Source organism: Gallus gallus, chromosome 3 (assembly GCF_016699485.2).
Source record: "Gallus gallus isolate bGalGal1 chromosome 3, bGalGal1.mat.broiler.GRCg7b, whole genome shotgun sequence".
NCBI lineage: Eukaryota > Metazoa > Chordata > Aves > Galliformes > Phasianidae > Gallus > Gallus gallus.
In genome coordinates, this window is record NC_052534.1 from 34,157,755 (window position 1) to 34,180,338 (window position 22,584).

The 22,584-nt window shown below is 37.4% G+C and overlaps 1 protein-coding gene across 1 annotated transcript in view; it reads right to left on the minus strand.

Moving 5' to 3' along the window:
- KIF26B (kinesin family member 26B) overlaps positions 1 to 22,584 on the minus strand; it is a 294,103-nt gene that overhangs the window by 154,041 nt on the left and 117,478 nt on the right. The gene's annotated exons all lie outside the window — the stretch shown is intronic.

Below are 22,584 nucleotides of genomic sequence, written 5' to 3' on the forward strand. Positions count from 1 at the left end.
ACCTTGTACAAGTGAATGGGCAAATGATGCTCATTAACAACCAGCCCTAGTTAGGCAGTCTTAGAGGTAGCTTAACATACAGTGAGCGAGGGTTACCATGGCCACTGGTTCAGGGACATTTAGGAGACACATAAGAACAGTAAAGGGAATTGTGTTGACAGCATTAAATATACGTGATGAAAATCATACATTAAGAAAACACTGAGCTAACATTTATTTAATGGAGAAGGGCTTTCCATTGATGCTATTCAGAACGGCTTTGTGCTCAGAAGCATCGATCTGATACTCCTGCTTAGGTAACGCAATGGCTTTGTGTACAAGTGGTGCCAGAAAACTCTGGGGTAGATTGATTTTCTCTTTTTCTTACTGACAGATTACGTCAACTGAAATACCTCTTTATAATTTTAATTAGTTTCTTCCTTTTTTTAGGTCAATTGAAATTTAATTAAAATTATCTCTGTAAAGGAATGAGGCTTGCCTAGGACTGTTCGGTATCATTTATTCAGAGCAAGCCACACTCAGATGACTGTACAGTGGCCCATGACACTGTGTACAATTTATAATCCAAATGCCAAAAAGAAAAGAGAGAGAGAAAATAAATTTGATTTTAATAGGAATATGGAGTTAATGAGTATGCATTCTTCTTATGTTACTATCTAAACTACCTTGTCTGGCACCCAGTTAATTATCAGCTATAGCCTCAAACAGAGATAGTTTCTGTAAAGTTAAAGCTCTCTTCCTCTGAAGGAAAAAAAAAAAGAGAAAAGAAAAACAAACAAAACCACCCACCTTATTCCATGTAGATTAGAATATAAAATGAAAGAAGACGAAACACTCAGCTAAGAGATTACCTCAGATTAAAATGGCCACAAGATCTTCACACTGAGTGGTTTGGAGAATTGGTGGTATGCTAATGAAAATTGTACCATTTCTAGCATTCACTGCCCTTTTCCTGATATGAATAGAAGAATCAGCTTCCTTCTATGCCAAGTTACAGAAGTCCTGAAAGGTTGAGAAATGAAGAAGCAGAAGAAAGCCATGTCGAGATCCCTGTGTTTAATTATCTCAGGGACAGAGAGAAAGGGACATGGTAGCCCCCCTGAAGTGGAAGCTAGCCAGATATGCTGACTTTGAGGTAAGATCCATTTGGCAGTGCTACATAAAGCAGCCAGATGACAGCAAATGGGAAGACGTGATCAAAGTTGTATACGCAGGGCTCGTAATTTATCAACAAATACTTTGTAGACAGTGTAGATAGATGATAGATAGATGATAGAAGACTGCCTGTTTATAGAACAGTTTGTCACTGCAAAAGACAGACTTTCCTCTAGAGCACTGTAGACTTTATGCCTTCACCTCACAAAAAGCGTTCATACAGACTGTAATCTCAGTCTCCCTTGGCATAAGAGAAACTCCACTTTTTCAATCCCAGCTACAGTAAACAAATCCAGTAGACAAAAACTACCAGTATAGACTTATACCTGATCTCAACAGCTGCATTATTTCTGATGAGATTGTTCTTTTGGTTCATTCCTTGAACTTATTATCTACTCCTTCTTGCTCATCACACTGGAAGGACTATTGTAAGGAAATACATTTCCTAGAAACCCAAAGATGGAATGGGAATTTCTTCATATCTAGCTTGTCAGTGCAAATCCAGGTTGTTTTGATTGTGAGACCTGAATGTTACGTTTATATAAAGCTCATCCTATGACAAACTTCATCATTGCCAAACTTCTGAAATAACTAGGTTATTACAAATATCTTCCTTAATTGAGGCTACTCAAATGTGTGCTTTTACAGACACATGAAACATCCACAGATGACTGAAAATTTATCATTGCTCTGACTTTCTCAACAACAAAACAGGAATCGATTTATGAGATAAATTGCATAATGTAAATTTTGCCTCCTATCTGACTCCCAAACAAGCAAGGAACACTTTCAGAATACCCACCTCAGCTGCAAACACATAGATCAGCAGACACTTGTCAGCAAAACTTGCAGAAACAAGACCTGTTTGTACAAATGTTTATGGAAAACAAGTCAAAGTTGTTTCCACTAGAACTCAAAAAAAAGTTATATATATATATATGTAATTTTAATCCAAAATAATGCAATACCTGTTTGTGTTATTTTAAATGTAATAAATACCACTGAACAGATGTCTGATATCTTATGAAGAATGTGACCCAATTTCCATCATATTGAAGAGTTTTAGTGACTTCAGTGGGACTAAATCAGTCTCCACAGCCTGTACCGCCTAAAATATCCTGTGATATTTGTTCAATTACAAGCTCTGAATTTCTTCTATTAAATAAAACAATTAACTCCAAAGAAGGAAAATGCATTTGTTCACACTCATTCCCCCTGTATATGCGCATATATATGCCAAAAGAGATTTTATTGCCAGAAGTTTAACATGAAAGGCTTCTGAGGTGATGTTCATCTAGGCTGAAGAGCAGCAGTAATACTTGAACACAAAAAACACTTGGGGGGTTCCACACTGAATCAGACTCTTCATCCTGATGACCAAAACTCAACAATGATGATTCAGATCTAATTTTTGATTTGCACAAACACGTTATGCAGAGAGATGTGAACATGAAGTGGTACTAAAGCTAATAATAAAAGCAATGTCACCAGTCACACAACTCAAGGGGTTGGCTGAAATCCTAGTTATTTAAATATCCTGACATCAGATGTCTAGGGCCACACTTGTGGATTAAGAAACTTTCAAATAAAAACAAAAATACTAAACCCAGTAATATATTTTTCTTCCATAGAAAAATATAAGACACATTCCTATGCTAAACAATTATTTATGAATACTAACTACAGTGCACATTTTAAAAAAACACAACATTCAGCATTTGCTTATTTTTTAGTAGAGTGTAGCTAAATCAGCCATCAGGTCTATCTCTATATGTATATACTGCTAAAAGGTTTAAAGGAATATATTTAGAATGGCTACAAGGTACACTTCCTTCTTCAGGTTGAGTTTAGAGTAAAATAATTTTTTATTGCAACTCTTAAAGTACAGAGAAGAATCCAGATATAATGTTTTTTGCTCCTTTCTTTAGGAAACAACTACAAAATATTATTGTATGAACTGTATGTTTATTACAGAAGTTCAATTTTGTCCATATCTGTATTTGTAAGATAAAAGCCTGTTTACCACATATGCACGTCTTCCTGATTTTGCTTGGGAAACTGAGGAAGACTTAAGATGATCAAAGAAGATTACAGTATAACTAACTTCAAAGTTTGAGCCGAATGAGATATTTTAATCCATTCAGTTGAAGGGACAGATACTATACAGGTTTGATTATTTTGCTAGCTCCCTGCTTACATCTCAGAACTGTTTTGACCAACTACTGTATCTCACATATTTCTAAATTCAGAAAACCTGTATCTATAGGAGGTCTTATGAACCATGAACAACTCTAAGCAAAGAAATGATGGTAACAATACAAGACTAGTATAAGCTCAGCAGCAAGAGAGACGTGATTCGGCATGTGAATTAAGGCAATGCCAAGGAAGGACTCATTTCACTAACTTCTCATTGATCCCCGTAGAAGAGTCCATGACATGGTGAATGAACCAGAACGATAAACTGCATTTTACTGTACCTTTCCACTGTTAGCTGCTGGTTATGGATTAAGAAAGAGAAGGCAAGCAGGCCTGGCCCCTTATTAGGATAAAGCTTGACCAGTGAAGCCAATAGGAAAAAATTCCCATTGATTTAAAAATGGGGAGCATTTTATCTGATAATTATTATTCCTACATATGCACAGTTAGCATCTCCATCACCCTCTACTCCAACTGCTACTCTCAGTAAGAAATGAGGATGCTCTGACACAGGCTCATTATCATGCTGTCACATTTCTGCTGAGGTCCTTGTGGACAGCACTCTAACAACTGGGTAACGGAAGCAGTGACAGAGGGAGGGCAAGTGAGGGACAACATGTGGGAACACGACAGGAGCATGAGAGCCTTGCTAGAGGTGGGCTTGATACTTCCCAGATATGCTAACCAGTATATATATTAAAATCAGAAATTAAAAAAAGTTTTGCACTGTAAATAGCTTCAAACACGATTTAAGCTGCTTGACAGAACCACAGAAAAATACACTTCTATCTCTGAACCTTTGAATGAGGTTAACATTACAGTTGACTAGAAGAGATAGTTGCTATCATGGTGGAGAAAAAACAACACAAGCAAGAGCATCCCCCCCCATCAACCTGAATGATGTGTCACTGAGATGCTGAGTTTACTGAAAGCAAAGGGCACACCTCGCTGGCATCCCTCCCTCGGAACCTCATGTTGAGCAAAAAACCACAGCAAGTCTATCAACTTGCATTTTTAATCATTGCAGTTTCATGTCTCAAGAAAACAAGTCAGACTGCAATTTTTAGTTTCCAGCCATTACAAAACCAGTTTGTTCTTGGCAGGTCATCATAGTAGCTTCACAGTGGTGCAAAAAAATAGGATTCAGGGCAGGAGAACTTTGTTGGCAAAGCTTTTAATTAAAAAGTAACAATAACATTTTAGTCAGAATTGACTCCTTTGTGCCAGACCAAGGTAAGGACTGGACACAAAAGTGAAAGAAAGGGATTATTTCCCTGAATTTTTATTCCTTTTGCGTTCGCCAGTGCAATTGAAACACTTAATAGACATTAAAACACGATGTTGGAAGTTAGTTAGAAATAAATTACAAGCTTTTAAATCTAACCTACAATAAAGACATAGAAAAGAAGAAAATGTGCCCTGAAGGAATCTACATAGCTCTTTTAAGCTCAACTTCACTCAAGTTTATCATCAGGTAAAACACTTCTTGCGGCTTTTCTAAAAGTGATGAAGCATGTCCTGCTCAGACAGATATCTTTCTATAGACTTAAATAGTACCCTCATAGTATTACTTAATGTAAATAATAAGTGGCAGTAACTAATCATTTAGATTTTTCTATTTTTCAGCAACTCGTATGACCTTCACGTCAACAGAAAATTTTGCACAAAATACAAAAGAAAAAAGAAAATCAAATACCAATCACAGTGCATCATGACAAAAGGTGGAAGAGATCCATAATTTAGTAACAGGGAATTTGCTTGATTAAAAAGCATTTAGGAAAACACTCCTGCAAACTGAATATTTCATAAACTGTAACAAATACTCATTAATTGAAAAGTACACATACTGCTTCTCAAGTTTCACACTGTTCCTTGGAGTACACTGCTTCTGAGCTTGACTCTTTCATCCCCATCCCTCACTCATGGTTACAATTTCCTTGCTGCTGCTTTTTTCAATGATACACCCACCATTCTCTTCTAAGAGCTTTTCCATTTTGAAATACGTTGGTTTATGCAACAAGAGCTACATCATCACCATGCTTCCCTTCTTATGTAACAGGCCACAGAACTCTGCTTCACGTTTTTAGAAATCATCCTTAAAAAGAGTTACTATTCTTAAAACTGCAATAGTTAAAACTGTCTTATAGTATAGACGTTACTTCAACTCTGAGCTTTTCTTCCTTCATCTCTTAGCCATTGCCTCCTTTTACACATCCAGTAGACTTAAGAGTTCTCAACTTCCAAATTTCACATCAATGCAATTATATTTAATCAACTCCACTTGATATTTCTTTCTGATGAGATTACAAGTCATTTTGACAAGAGCTATTTTCCGTAAGTTCATGTTGATTGGCATTAATTATCTTTCATTCTTTTAATTCTTTTCTAATTAATCTTTATTAATTTGAATATGGTGCTCTGTTTTGCAGGGTACATAACTGGATTGGCAGGAGCAACAGCATGCTTTCAAAATGCTAGAGGAGGTTGAAAAACAGCAGAGAATTAATCACATCACAGAAGCTAGGTAGCTGTTCAAAACCAAATATAATCTATCCTTGAATTCACGGTTCAGTCTTAAAATGCAACTCAAATGCAGAGCAGAGCAGACAGTTTTCTTGCAGGAAAAGCTCCTGGATGGCCAGAGCTGAGGGAAGACACAAAAGAAAAGTGGAAATCCTCACACACAAGGAACAGGTGAATGTCTACGACCAGGACGAAGGAGATGAATATCTGCTTGACTGCAGAATACCTGACATGCACTGACGTCCCCAAGATCTTTGAGATAACAGCCTAAATTGCTATTCCCCTAGTCATAACCCTGCAGCAAGAAACTCCATCATCCCACTGTGCACACAATTTATACTAAGAACTCTGCTGCCACATACACAGTCACTATCACCTTATAATCAGGCTTTGCTATTACTAGGCAGAACATCACTTAATTTGGGGAAGAAAGAAAAATACCAGCTTCTGTTGCTAAATAATAGGAAGACAGATCTCACAAAGCACTTAGTGTTTGCCACTCTTCAAACATGTTGTGGCTATCCAGTCATATCACAGGAATCACTGCTGGTTATTCAGGGGATGGCACTGAGATTTTTTGTTTTGTTCTGTTCCTGTCTTTTTTTAAGCTCTGCTCCCTGTGAGGAGCCCTCAGCTCCTCTGCTCTGGGCTGAGCACACCAAGTGACGTCAGACGCACCTCATACTCTTTCACCATCTTTGTTGCACTCTTTTGAACACTCTCTCATAGTGTAATGTCCTTCTTATGTTGTGGCATCCAAACCTGCACCCAATGTTCAAGGTGAGGCAGCACAGCGGGACAATCCCTCCCCTGACTTGGTGGTAAGTTCAACTTCCCATGAGCCAGAAACCCTGGTCCCTTTTTGTAGGGCAGCTATCCAGCCTCTTGTCCCCCCACTCTGAACATATATTCAAGGTTGCCCCATCTCAGGAACAGAATCAACACTACCAAAAGAAAGATGTAGTCAAACCAAGAAAAAAAGAGGTACCTGGTAGATGAATATTTTAATTTTGTTCCACCCACAATATTGTTTTTTAGTGTCTGCTATGGTTTTGGCTGGGATAAAGTAAATTTCCTTCATAAAGACTTGCATCATACTGTGTTTTAGATATTCAGTGAAAATAGTGGTGCTAATCCACTGATACTTTTACTCATTGCAGAGTAGTACTTACACAGCGTGAAAGACTTTTCTACGTCTCATGGTACCCTGCCATCCTGAAGCTGGGGGAGTGGTAAAAGTTTAGAGGGGATACACCAGTAGAGCTGACCCAGGCTGACTGAAGGGATATATTCCATACCATATGGCATCATGCCCAGAAATAGAAGTTGAAGTAAAGCTGGAGGAAGGGGGTTGTTCAAAGAGATTCATCTTTCCTAGAAACCATTATGTGAGATGAACCCTGCTTTCCTGTAAGTGTCTGAATATGTCTGCCAATGGAATGCAGTGAATGAATTTCTTGTTTTGCTCTGCTTGCGTGTGCTGCTTTTGCTTTACCCAATTAACTGTCTTTACCTCAACCCCCAAGTTTTCACACTGTTACCTTTCTGATTCTCTCTCCCATCCCAATTCAGGAGAGTGAGCAAACAGCTCTGTGGTACTTAACTTCCAGGGTTAAACAACAACAGCGTTCTAACATCCATGAATGAAGAGCTGCATAGAATCAAATGCAATCTAAGAAAGAGCCAAGAGAAGGTAATAGAAGTGCTTGGAATAAATAGTAACAAAATTTAGAACTGGGGAACCCACAAAAGGCAAAAGAATCTCAGCAGGCCATAGGAAATCTCCAAAGGTGAGAAACTCTTTCAGAGGACAAAGATACATATCATAGGAGTATCATTCAAATCTGAAATGATCAAATCATTGGACAATTGTACTGTGTTCCAGTGAAATACCACATCATTACAAACACTGTGGACTTCAAGCCAATGAAGTAATGAAGCCAATGAAAGTGGTGCATAAGCACCATGGGAAAAAGAAACCATTTTCCTTATTAAAGCACACGGGAAGGAGTTGGATATCGAAGAGCACTTGACCACTTCAGATTTATTTTCCTGTGCTTGCCAGGTCAGAAAGTGTTGGGTAAATCTAGGTAGATCCAGCTTGTTAAGACAGATCGACTGACCAAGCTAGACAATTTCCTGTTTTGATAGTCATATAAAGAAGAAAATAAGCTTATAGAAGAATATGTATTTGCATGCTCCAGTATCTTCTTTATGTCTCAAACATGTAGGTGTGGAGGGAATTTGCTGTTTGCAAACAGATACAAAGAGGAAACGTTCAGCTTAAAATTCATAGTTAGCACTTGCTGCTCCTTTTCTGGGACTTGTGTGAAAAATGAATAGTTCCTGGGCTGAATTTCTCCACCTCCACCTATTGCTAATAGCTGAAGCAATGAGAAAATGAGGGCTGTAGTAGTTACTTCCTAACACAATAAAGTTCACAGAAACAAATGCCAATACTATACACATCTCTGATGAGTCTCCACAGTGGGAATCAAAATAAGTATGAAATCATACTGGTTCTAGTGCAAAAATAAAGACTTCTAAACAAACTAAGTAGTCCAATGAAAATTACAGTGCATGCATGTCTTGTTATTAGTCTGTTTTTTTATATGCTATGGACATAGGATTGACACCAGCACTGAAAAACTGATATATGCTTACACTAATGATTTTGCAGACAACACAGCAATTCCTCCCCTCTACTGTATTAACTGATTCAGTCAAATTACTTTGCAGGTCATCGAGAGAAAACGTCAGAGGGAGAAATGTTTTGCAGCCTATTCTTTTTCCAGTCTCTTGTCAGCCCCATGCCAGAAGCAGCTCAGTGTTCTTCCCATCTCATCCTAACCCTAGGCCTTGGCCAAACTTTAGCTTCTCAGCACCAGAGCCATGGCCTTCATGAACAAGCTGTCAGACCATAAGCCTTTTCACAGCTTGCACTGCACCCCTTTTCTAGCCTCACACCCACTGCCAGTCCAGGCTTTGCCCCTGCTCCTCCTAGTCCTGGTTCCAGGTCTGCCAAGGCCTCAAAGGCTCTCACAGACCTTACAGGTCTTTTTCTGGTCCCCTGGGCCTGACTCCAAACCTGCCCAGGCTCAGGACCCCACTTCAGCCCCTGGGACCCTATGCTAGCAAGCTTGTACCATAGCCAGCTCCCCACAGTCCCCTGCATTGCCCTGACAAGACCCCAGCACTGCCTGAGCCTCTACCTCCTCCCTGACCTGCAGCAACAGCACCAGCAAGCATGCACAAGCATTCCATGGAAAAATCCTGTTGCAGCCTCCACAGTCATCTGGTGTCCAAATCAGCACAATCTGTGGTGATGGCTTTTTCCATGAAACATCAATGTTTAATGATTCCTGAGGATACGAAACAGAGGCTGGGGCTGTCAATGCTGTTTGATTCTCAGCCAAAGACTCTGCAAATATGAATGAACCACCATGGGTGTTCCACACTAATATTCGCTACGAGAACAGCAGAGAAAATATTAGCTGTAGAAATGACTACATCTGAAATCTTACATCTTGCATCTTTTCTAAGTCCCAGAAAAAGCTGATTGAGTTGCTTCCTATGTAAGAAATTTATATTTCTAGAACATTATCTCACTGAAGGTGTATTTTCATTACCTTCTCTCCAATGCAGATTATTTCTTTGTCCACAGAGACAAACATCTAGGACAACACTAGTCTGGAGCACGTAAATCACAAGGATATGTTGAGACATATGGGTTTACTCAGTCCTGAACAGGTAAATAGGAGATCTTAGAGCTGTCTACAGTTGATGAGAAGATTTAAAGAAGACCAGGCCAGATGCATTCCCGAAGATACATCAGGACAAAAGAAGAGGCTGCAACATGGGAATTGCCAATTACATATAAAGATCTTGTTTTCACCATGAATGTATGGCCAACCAACAGAACAGGGACTCTGGGAATTTGTCCAAACTCCATCCAGACACATTCAAAGCTCCATGAGACACAACTGTAATCAATCTGATGCAACTGGGCCTGCTTTGTACAGGGAGTAGGACTAGAAAACCTGGAGCGGTTCCTTCCAACCTGAATTATTTTGTAATTTTATAAACATCAGTTTTTAAGAGGCATACAAAAGACTACTGTAGCATAGTTAAGTATAAGGCTTTAAACATTTCTATGTTTGACAAATGCAAATCCAGCAAAGAATAAAACCAGATTCTGCTGTAAATTAAGGAGGAATTTTGTTCCCAGGAACATCTGGGATATGCGTGTGCAATTGCCATACTACTAAACAAAGAGTTGGCATGAAGAAAAAGAAAAGGATCTGTTTCCATTTAAGATATTGTCCTTTGGAGCTAGCATATTCTATAATGTGTTTGGAGTTTTACTGCAGTTATTTGCTAGGAATTAAAAATAATTTTCAAAATACGGGAATAGTGCTTTATGACAGAAGCAGAGATAAATCTCAATCAGAGCACAGCTATGAAGTCTGTCTCATAGAAATAATGAAAAAGTTATAATCATCACAGGTACAGTTCTCAGAAGTTACCTATAATTTCAGGAGTCTGGATTTTAGTGATAGTCACTGTTACCTAAGCTCATAAGCACTGAATTATTGAAACTGAGACCTAGGTTTTCAAATCATTCTCACCTCAGTATTCTTGGAAACTTGATCTCTTCAGCATTTTTTAACATTTTACTCTAGGAATTTATGGTTCTTGTATTCATAATGTACTTACTTGTAATGCAAATTAAAGCTGAAACTTTTAGTCTGAACGTATTCTTCAGATTTAAACTTCAGGCTCAGTCCATAAAAAGCCTTAATTACAGGGATTTCCTAGCAGCTCAGATAATGATGAAGTCACAAACTCAAGTGAGGAACCTAATTTCTACATGCAAGGTATAGGAAGAGTACAGAACTTTGTTCAACACCACTCCGGCTTTGCACACCAGAAACAGAAGCTGATCCATAGGTAACACTGAAGACCTTTCTGAAATAACATCTCTTCCCTTGACCACACCATTTTTGTAGCACAGAAATAGGGACCTGTGTGAAATATGGAATAACAGCCCCAGCTTTCTTCTTGCAGCCGAGTTACAATTCACACACAGTGGCTGGTTCGTCTTTCTTTTGGCAGCTGGAGGAGGCAAACAGCAGCTACAGCCTGCCTAATCTTGCTCTCTGAGCCTAGAGAAGGGACTCTTCCTCCTTCTCAGCAGCCCTGCAGATTCTGCCCCTCCTCTCTACATTACTGGAGCAATGGTAAGGTATTCCTTTGGGTAGCATGAGCTTTTTTTTTAAAAAAAAAACACTTTTCAGGTTCAAAGGAGGTTAGAATCCAGTTCTGCAGTTCCCTGGACAAATGCACAACACTCTGGTTACTATACAAAATAAAGTACGTTCACACAGCACAATGGTGGTCCTCTGGGGAACACAGGATACTTTCCATCTTCTCTTCTGTATATACGTGCATAAGTAGGTGCCCTAAAATGAACATAGTATTTCGTTCAAGTACAGAGTTGTGTTTAAATGCAATTTATATTTGACTTCTACTGCGGTTGTATCCATCTCCACCCATAAGAGAAGCACACTGTTTACATGACTTCTCCATTACCTCTAGCATATTACTAATTAAGCAACAACACGCTGAACACAATAAGAACTAGAAAAATCAGTGCTATACCCATACCCATATTCATGGCGTCCGGACGGTTTTGCTTTATGTGACACCAGCTGACAATAATGTGTAACAAACTCTTACCATGAGCTAACAATTTCATGTAAGATAATGATATGATTACTACTTATACACAAACCCTGTTTAGAATGAAAAAATGTGATGAACCAGAAACAACAATGAAGACAAATTCTGTTTTCCTTCATCATTCAACAGTAACTAAATCCAATGTCATTAATCATAAAAGGCCCCTTAAATTTTAGGCTCAAATTTGTTAACAATTAGTTTATCCATTCCATTGTTTGAACCCTCTGTGAAGGATATAGCCTCAGTAAAGAGACGCTGAGTCCTCTTGCTATGCCTTGCTTACCTTCTCCAGCTGATTAATCCTATTGACTCAGGTGTTGCTAGCTTATCAGCCCCCTCCTTACAGATGAACAAAGGAAATTTTATGCAAGGTCTGCTCCTATTGCTTATGTTACTGATTTAGATTTCACCTCTTCCCTGCAAACACTGACATCTTTCCAGCTTGCAGACAATTATATTACATATCGAGCACTTGTCTGAAGCATTTGTCTATGTTGTAGAGCTTCTCTGCAGCAGACAGCGTGTCGGTGCCTGTGGATTCTCTGAATTCCCAGAGATGGGAAACAGATGCTGCTGTAACTACACACACACACAAAGTCTCTCACTATAAAAAAAAAAAAAGGCCTTGAAGGACTTTATTCAAATTTTATGATCCATCAAGTGAAACAGCTGGATTTGTGTTGCTCTGGTTTTTTGTGTTTTTTTTTTTTAAACATTGGTTTCATCCCAGTAATTTTCAAGTACATACATTTAACCCAAAGTCTTTGACTTCAGATACAGTATGTTTTTTATTTCAGCTTTAGCTGCTAACTTCTCATCTTAATTTTGATGTGAAAATATTAAGATGCTCTTTTATCACTCATATGATTTTGATTAATATGCTCATGTCAGTGATGAACACCCATCATCTTTGCTGACGGGTATCCTTAATCCAAATGCAAAGAAAGAAGAATTAATAACTTTTTAGAGCTTTTTTGTTTTGTTTTTGAGCTTTTTTGTTTTAAGATATACACTGATACACTTTCTGAAACAGACAAGAGATGGTGGGAAGAGGAAAACAATACACTACTAAACCAGAAGTGTGCCCAGGGAAGCTATGAAAGAAAACAGACTCCCACATCTTCTTGCATATAAAGCAAAAATTCTACATACGTAGCTAAAAACATAAAAAGCCCTCTGCAATTCTATTACAAAAAAGAAAAAAATCTGACATAAATAACCTATTTGCCAATCACTCCTAGCTAAATTTAAAAAAATGAATACTTCTTTCTTCATTGGCAGTTTTATCTTTAGTTTCATTACAGCGTTTTTGGCTGATAGAGGGACAAAAATAGTACTCTTTGGCGTTGTAACTTGAACACAAATGAATATGTCTTCCCAGACTGTTAAATGAGGTTATTATGATTCTTTAATGTAACTTCCTGCATAGCAAAAGCAATGGATCTTCCCTACATTGAATCTCTTAAAAACCACAAACTGTGGTTAACAACAGTCTTTTTTTCCTGTTCAAATACCTTTTTTAATTGAAAAAACACACACTAAAAGAGAATGCACTGCTACTCTTGTTCGTTTCAATGGGTCATTGCCCTTTCTTAAGTATGCACATCTCATTACAACACTAAGTTTGTCTAGATTCAACTTCCTGCTATTATAACTTGACATGCCTTTGTCTGCTAGACTCAAGTCCTTTAGTATCACATTTCTGTTCCATACTGGGGTTTCCTGTGCACTGCCAACGTATCTCTCTAAATCTGTTTGATAAACTAAAGTAGTCAGGCTGCTAGAAGGCATGTTTTCCAAATTTCAAACAATTTCAGTGTCTCTTCTATGGCCTCTTCGTTTTTTCAGCATCTTTCTTGAGCTGTGCACATCAGAACTAGAGAGAATATCTGAGCAGTGCTAGAATATCTATTCCATATGCAGAGTTAAAGTAATGACCCAATCTCTTTCCTGTCTTCTTATTCTTGCAGATATTCAACAGATACATTAGCCTTCTTGGCCACAGTGGCCCTTTGTGCACTCGTAATGCAACTAATTAACCACAATGTACAGATCCTTTCCAGTAAGCGCTTCTCAGTACACAGGCTCCTAGTCTGTAAGCATGGTCTATATTCTGTATTCCTGAATTTATGGTATTACATTTGACAGCGGTATATAACATTGGCCCAGATAACAATCGTCCCAATACCACCATTTGAGCATTACCTGAAAGGTGTAATATTTTTCCAGTTAATGTTCTGTGACATCCTCTATCTCCAGAAAATCCCAATGTGAGTAATTTAACATAGGATGTAATTTAATCTAGTTTTGTCTATTAAATGCATTCCAAATTTTGTTTGCCTTACTCTAATTAAGAGCCCATAGAGCATTAACCCAAACAGCTCAGTGAAATCCATATGCATTGTACCAGTTGTGCTTTATTAACCTTGTAGTAACCTCAGGAAAAACATTTCTTCTACTTTCACTCAGAGTTCTATTTTCCTTTCTGCTATTCCAATTCCAATGCACATCTTAATTCAGAAGAAACATTCCCCATCCCTATCAATTCTTAACATTATCCCATGAGTTCTGTAATACAGAATGTTTCTCTTCAACTTGGGGAATTATTTTTCTCACCTTTCGTTACACAAGCACACTTACAATCTTCATTAAAACACAGGGAAAAAAAAAATAATCACAAGGATCTCAGTGTGTGAAATCTTCAGATTCTTAAAACTTGAAGTTCCAAGAAGTGATCTTTGTATTATCTCATATGGCTTCTGTCTCACTCATGACAGGTAACAGTTGATGTCCACAGAAGTGCTAGCTTTTGGAGCGCACACACTACTATGTAGTGTCCTGTGGAGACACCCAAGATGATTCAAAATAAGCAAGATTCAAATCAGAAGTCCAAAGCTAATTAACTGTCCTAAACCAAAGGTCATTGTGCTCTTAGGAATCTCCTGACAGTGCTGTCCTACACATAGTTGGACATAACTCAAGCAAGGTCACATTGTTGAATTAAAGTAGTTCTGTCATAAAAGGTTGATGTTGCCACAGAAAGGCAAAAGTGCGGTAAAAGAAAAGAACCGGAAATGAAACAGCTCTTGAAATGAAAAAGCTTAGATTTATTGTTTCCACTTCAGTAATAAAAAAAAAAGCAGAAGTAGGCAACTTTGAACTTTCGTACAGAGTTGATATGCTCTGTCCTGGACAGATTAGCAACTCAGCTTGCTTACAGATGGCCTGAACAAAAGACACGATGCTGCCTAACTTCTATATACTTTTTCTTTTCTAATGAAAGACTGACTGATTTGTATTTGCATACAAAGAGATATTCTCACAAGAAATGGAAATAATCTCTGCTATTTTTTTCTCTCTGTCTAGATTTCTGTGGTTTTCACTTAATCGTCATTTTTTCCTAAATTCAAAGAGACTACTGATGTAGCTAGAGTAATAGGGTAACTTGGTCCCTTTCTCTCATAACTGCTGAGGTAGTAAAACAAACAATTGTCTTACAAGTTAGTTACCAGTGCCCGTCTTTAGTCTGGTTACTCAAATGAGGATGATTAATATACAATCTAAGTGAATTTCTTTCTCTATACCCTAAATGGACATTTATATCCATGCAACAAATTTAACCAGAAAAATAGAGATTTTAAAGAAATTGAATATTTATTGATTTCCTGAAAATAGGCAACTGAATAGAAGAGGACATCAACATTTCCACTGAATCTTTGAGCAGCTGAGTGGAGAACTCTGCTGACAGGGTATATCACAGCTGGAGTTTCAAGGCTACTTGAACAGTACTGTAACAGTACTTCTTGAAACAGGAAACCACCAAGTAAAATAAAAAGTTTGCTGCTCTGAACTTCCAGGTGTTTAGAAAAGAAGTCTTGTTACTATGGATTTATGATCTCTTCAAGAGAAGGTTATTCTAGTGGTGTTAAAAACAGAGAGAAAACAACTGGTGCTGCCTATAATTTTCTGCTATAGACAGTACAACTACATCCATTCATCTTTCTCTCTCTGTAAACCAAGACAGAGACACCATAAATCAGATCTCCTATGTCAAGGTTTAAGGGAAGCAAGAAATATGCAAAACAGTAAATCAAAATGAAGCTGCATCTACTATAGTTGGCAGTCACAGCTATACTAGAAGTCAGAAGATTAATGCTGTCCATTTTTATTTCCACTGCCCTAAGAGTAAAAGCCAAGATTAAACACCAGGAGTCTTTGGTAACAGGTGCTGCAGGATTACTGCATATGCTGCTAGCAATTATTCTCAATGTTCATGTCAGGTGCAGCGAAAGGCAGTGCTGAGGAGCTGTGAGAGAAGGAAATAGCTTCATTTCCTTCTGAGTTTTCCTAAACTCAACAGGGAATGGATGTTCACATCGCAAATAGCCTAGTACTCAAAAACTCTTAGAAATGGTAAAGCCAAAAGCATCCTTTGTCATCCTCCCCCCTTTAAATTTATTGAAATCCACAGGAAATCACACTGGTTACCACTAAACTAAACAAATTACCACTGTTTCAGCATAGGGTATGGAAAGCAGAATGAATTTAGCCTTCATACACCTAGACACTTTTGTACTGAATGTTCAAAATCACTTGTGAGAATTAAGAATGCAAGTCTATGAAAAAAATGCCACCTCCCTTTATCAAGGCACAGAAATAATCAGTGCCTCAGTGACATATCATAGCATCCAAAGTTCTCCACTCTAATACAAAGCATTTATCAGTTCACATCATTTAAGACTTTGCTTGAAACAAGAATGTGGCCCCACACTATGTTTTACAGATCTGAAGCTTCTTATCTGTAACAGCAGTAATGAGTGCAGCACTAACAGAAAAAGCCACTGTAACATCTCAGAAACGTTAGTCAAAGGCCACTGCTAACTACCAAGGAGAGAAACTGTTGGTTGTCTTCTGCTTTGACAGGGGCTACAAAACAATTAGACAAAACTGAGGCAAAATTTACATATGTATATTGTAATGCTGTAAGAGAACGGAAAGTATAGCACTAACAGTGTACTGGCAAAGTTCTAGGCTGCACCAAGTGAGGAGATGCTCAAATGCAGCGGACAATGGCACAGAAATAAAAGAAAGAATCTGCTTACCCTTGAAACTCAAGGTACACAGGGATCTCCAGCAAGATGCCCTTGACTCCACTGCCAGCCCTTAAATGAAGTGTGGGAAGGGGTGGATCCTGGCTCCACCCCTTCCAGTTACCCAAGTGCATTGCATGCACCTGAGCTTCCCTGGGTTGCCCCTGCCTTCCCCCCCAGGTGCTCAATCACTGGTTCAAGCTGTGACTTAGCATTTTCCACTATATATATAATATTATATATAAATTATATATTTTATATAAATTATATTTTTATATATATTATATGCATATAATGTATTGTCTCCCCAAGTTTGTTTTTTTAATTTTTAAATGTACAAAATTGATCATATAAAAGTTAATAGAGCAAATGAATACTGAACAAGCATCCACAAACTTATGCACATAAAAAAGTAAAAGTGATGCAAGGCACTCACACATTTACAGGGAAAAAGAGGTGTTACTAAGCACCACATATTTTCACAGGGATCAGAAAAATGTTCACCTTGCAAATAGCCTAGGATCAGAAAAATGTTAATATTCTGGTTTTCAGGCAATTATACATCCGAATCAATGAGGATAGTGAAGTACACTTAGGAGACTGTTTTAAAACAATCTCTGAACAAGAAAAGGTTTCATGGTAATTGCTCTTTTCTTTGCAGAATTTCATTGAATGAAATGGGATTGCATCACAGAGAAGTAGTATAATGTCTCAAAAGAAAAAGATGGGAATTGGGAGCTTTATTTAGAACGTTATTGAGATTTCTAAAAGCTGTGAAAGTCAGGTTACACAAGAAACTCCAAATCTTGATGGCCACTTCAATAATAATATTCAGTCAATAACATTACTCAGTGCTGTCTTCATTGCCATCACCATCAATGAAATACATTCTAGATCTGGAGCAAGTACAGATGAGAAAACACTCATCTCATGCAGCGCACAGAAGTAGGTGCAGCACATTTCAATACAGGCATACCATCAAAGTAGTATACCTTTCATGGATTGCAATTCCAATTTCTCTGTTCAATGGTGAATACATTTTCCTCTATAGTTATTTTTTTACTTTATATTATGTACAAGTTCTAAATAACTATTAATAAAACACTGTCTAGAAAATTATACTTGTTAAGTTGCAGTAAGCCCCCTTAAATCTGAAGTGGCTTCTTTTGATACTAGAACACAAGGAGGAATTATGCCCTTTTATCAGTTATGTGCTTTGAGGCCAAACAGAGAACACAACCCTACAAGTATAGGGTTCTGATAATCTAAGAGTAATTTTAGCTTATTTCTTTTCATGGTTCCATGGGTTGTTCCCAAAATCCTGTTTAAAAACCAAGGTCCATTAGTTGAATTTTAAGCTCTGAATAACATCTATTTACCTGCCACCAACAAAAAGTGCATCTAATTGGCATGAAGTTTCAAACCATTTCTGTTGTTTACAGCCAATGCCAAATCAAACATATCACAAACAGATTTCCAACCCAAGGCTAAATTGAATATAGATTCTTAAATTTTTGTTTCAGTAAGATAAAGCAACCATGCAAAATTGGAAATTATTCAAATATCTTTGCTTTCCCTCATCCAGATGTGACAGTTAACTCTTTTTTCAACATATGAGATCACTGATTCAACTACCAAGCTACTCTTGCAGGCAGCACTGTCTTTTCTGCTGGGACATTTTTGTTCACATCAAATCAGAGAAAAAGAGGCAGTGTATTCCTTATGCCCCAACTACTAGCTTTCTTTGGCTTTGGAGGAGTCAAGATTCTCTTCTGATTGGCATTTACTTAATACACATGAAATAACACCAATAAGAGGAAGAAACAGTGTGTGTTAGGGCTCTTACACCAATGGGGACCACAAAAAAGTAGTGCTTACAAACATAGGTGTCCTACATTACTGATGAGTACTGAGCAAGTACGAAAAACCAGTCCCCAGAGTGGTATGCTCTAACTTAGGTGTCTATTTATAATATTTTTTTCATGGTCTTTCAGCTTGACTGAGATCACTGACACTGAAATTTTCCTGACTAGTCAGCCCCAGCACAGTCTTCAAAGGCTGAAATATTTGTAAAAATGATTTACTGATATTTTAAAACTTGTTGCCAGAATTCTTGCTGACAGTTCATGGATCTTTAATCTTAACAACCTTCTCTTTACTCATTTATTATGAAGTATGTTATGAGGATGAGAGAAAAGAAGAGAAATTCTGATCAGATTTATTAAAACCATGACAAATACATAGTCCTTAAAAATATCTGAAAGCGTGATCATAATTAAACCATTTTACCCTGTTTGTTCAGTTAATGAAGGAGTCTAAACAGCATGAAACCAAAAAAAGTTTTCACATAAGTCTCAGAAAATAGTTTTCTCCTAGAGAGACTGAGGGCAGCACTATTTGACCTCTAAAACTTCTCAAGCAGTGCTTAAACCAGTGAACTACTGCATAGCTTGCTGCATAGCTTGAAAAAGCAGCTGTGTCCACCGCTCTCTGGGGTCATCTGCAGTCACGCCATTTTAAAATATTCAAAATCTCATCAGAACTTTCTACAGAAAAGACACAGAAGAGCAGCATAGCCACTGCCTCTGTTTCTCACATACTTTTGCTGCATGTATACAAGCCCATACTGTCATTTCTGTGAACTTCCACTAGACTCCGAAAAATTCAAGCCTGGACTTCAAAATGGTATAATTTGTTTAAACCAACAACTAACCTTTAATGAAAAGAGTAAACCCTGATATTCCTTGATTCTGAGCCTTCAAGGCTTCAAAGATTTTTTTTTCTCCATAAGAAGAAAGATTGCGCAGACTTCAACAGAAGTCCTGTAATACTGCATCTATAAGAAAAATATAGTAAAAGTCAAAAGCTATGTGACAAGCTGATAACTTATCATGTGTGCAAAATCCAGTATGCATGAGTTTCAATGTTCTGGGGTGTCTGGAGTGCTAGGTCATCAAAGAACATAATAAATAAATAAATAAATTTAAAAAGCATTTGCATGAGTGGAAAGGAAATTCATGGAGCAGTTAGCAGCATTTTGAACACAACAGTCACAATATCCCCTCTAGTACAGTACTGCCTCACCTCCCGCGGCTGCCAAACTAACAGTGATGGGGACTGAGTGTGAAAAGGGTCACCAGAATTTTTCCAGGAATGGATGGTCATTGTAACTAGAGCTTATCTCATGCTGAGCAGCTACAGTCAGCTATACACGAAGCTAAAGATTTATATTCTTATTCCTTCCCAAAATAAGACATAACTCAAAATTCCAGATACTTCTGTACTGGATTTGAAAAACACGTACATGCCTTGGTGCATCTACAAGAGTAGCATCATGTACATGACTTCTAGGTCCTGCTAGCATACTTTAAGCTGCAATAGTCCAAAGATGCAGTGCTTCTTACGACAGCAATTCAAAATGGAAGCAAAAGTTAATTCATGTACCCGTCCTAGATGCTCTGTATCCTAAATTATTATTTTATTGTAAAGAATCTTAACATTATATCACATTCACTAAATTAATCTTTATCACAAATATAGTACTTATTAGAAGTAGGACAATGCTAAATTGAGACTAAAATGAATTACAGCCCTTAAAAAGAAGGCATATTTGTTGCTTGTCATTGAAAGGGCTATTGATTGAATTCCGTTTCTGTGTCCATATCACTATTAGTTCATTACTCACATCTGTATCATCTAATATTCATCAACCTGCCAGCACAGCACTTCAGACAGTTCTCACTGTTTCTTTAAAACATACGTATACTGTCCCATGGGAATTCTATATATAGTTTTTTTTGCAACAATATCCCAACAAATGGCAATTCACAGAAGTTGCCATCCTTTTAAATGGTTGGGCAGTCTGTTAGGTATCGATCATGAAACATGGCAACTAAGTATTGACATAAATGAGAAGTCTCCTGAGGCCTTCAGAAATTCTTCCGTAGCTCATTGCCAGCTGTAGGCTAGTCAGTGTATAGCACTATTGGACCAGCAGTACCCAAGAACAGAAAAATGGTAAGCTCCTAGTTCTCAGTCTATTCCACTCCTAATGTTTCTCAAGTAATTACAACCAAAAGTTCTCATGAATGCCTTGGCATTTCCTTCATGCTATAACACTTCAGTTAACTGGGTTTTTTTCCATGATGATGGATGACTTTTATATCTGAGGCTCATTTGAAGTTTGCTTTGCTGTTAAGGAACAGAGTGCAATGCTGTGTGATATGATTCAAATTCCAAAAGAATATTTTCCATTTTTCCACTTCCAACCTCAACTACAAATTAGCAAAGTTTTGTGTGTAATAAATTCTTACAAAGTGACCACAACATCACATACAACATATGTACAAACAGGCATAGCTGGAAGTCACTACTACATGTGGCATATCCAAAAAAAGCTTAGGATTCATAATCTGGAATGAATGACTTTTTTATTATAACACAGCACCATTTTAATGAATTTCCTAATCACTGCCTTCTACTTCATATTTTATAACACATATAACATGCAGATTCTTATCCTTTCTATCAAAACTTCACCAAAATTCAAGACACGAGATAGAAAAAAGAAATTAACAGGAGGGTCCACATTTTGAAAGCAAGCTGTGGACTTTCTTGTTAAAATGTTATGCAGTGAAGATTTTCTTTAGATTTTCTTCTTGAACTTTGAGCAGATGAAATAATATTAAGTCCAGGGCTAAACGGACTTACATAAATGATACTAATTAAATGTAATAATCCAAACTAAACTAGTCACTTCCATCTTCCTAAGTAGAGTTTAGAAATAAACAGCCTAAACATGGGATCTCTCTTCTGAGCCAAGGATACCCAAGAATTCACACCATCAGCTAGAAACTAAGAGTACTACTTAAAATGCTGGGTTTCTCACTATGGATTTTGAGTAAATGTAGTTTCCTGCATTTCAGCAGTGTATATTTAGAGAAAATGAATTATATCAGCATAAAACAATGCAACAATGAATAGCAAATGAGTTAAGCAATCTTTATAAATCAATTTGTGCTAATATATGCACTAATCCCAAACTGCACTCGAGTTAGATATTACCATATGAGTTAGACATTACATTCAACACTTTTTTTTTTAATTTAAACTCCCTGAAGTTGAATAGAAAAGGATAGCAAATCATGACCACTGCACTCATTCACATTTGCTATTGCAGCATCACATCTGTAAAGAAAAACATCGGAGTTGTCCCAAACATTGATTGGCTCCTCTAAAAATTCTTCTCTTAACCCTCTTATATGATACATCTATCATGCTACACTGATTGAATGTGTACAGCCCTCACGTGAGGAAAACAGAAGAGGAATACCTGCATTCCAGACTTACAATCTTCAATATTCAACAACTTTGTAATTTTTCCATTTGCCTTGATGATGAAATAGAATTGTGTGGAATTACTCATAGCCCTGTAAAGAAGCTAACTTGAGTATGCCTGGGGCAGTTAGTCAAATTCACTCAATGTTTTGAAATTCAGATATGTCATTTGAAAATAGTTTATTCTCTTGTTATTTCATTATTTCCACAACTCTTCCTAGGTCTTCTAATTATTGAAGAGTATTAGAAGACAAAGATTATTTCAACTTCTTCAGTTACATCAGGATTCAAGTGGGCTGAAAAGACTGCTCTTTAGAAAGCATATTTCTGCACAGAAAAATATTCCCATTGTTGAAAGTGAAAATTTCACTTATTACCTGTTACACCCATTTAACAAATCACTTTACCAACAAATTAATAGAGATAACTGTAATCTTCCTCAATTGGAAACACTGGCTCAGTACTCAACAGAAAGGGTATTCTGAGGCTTAGTTTAGACTGTCAGGTCAATTCAAAAGCATGGCAGGAACAGAAATATAAA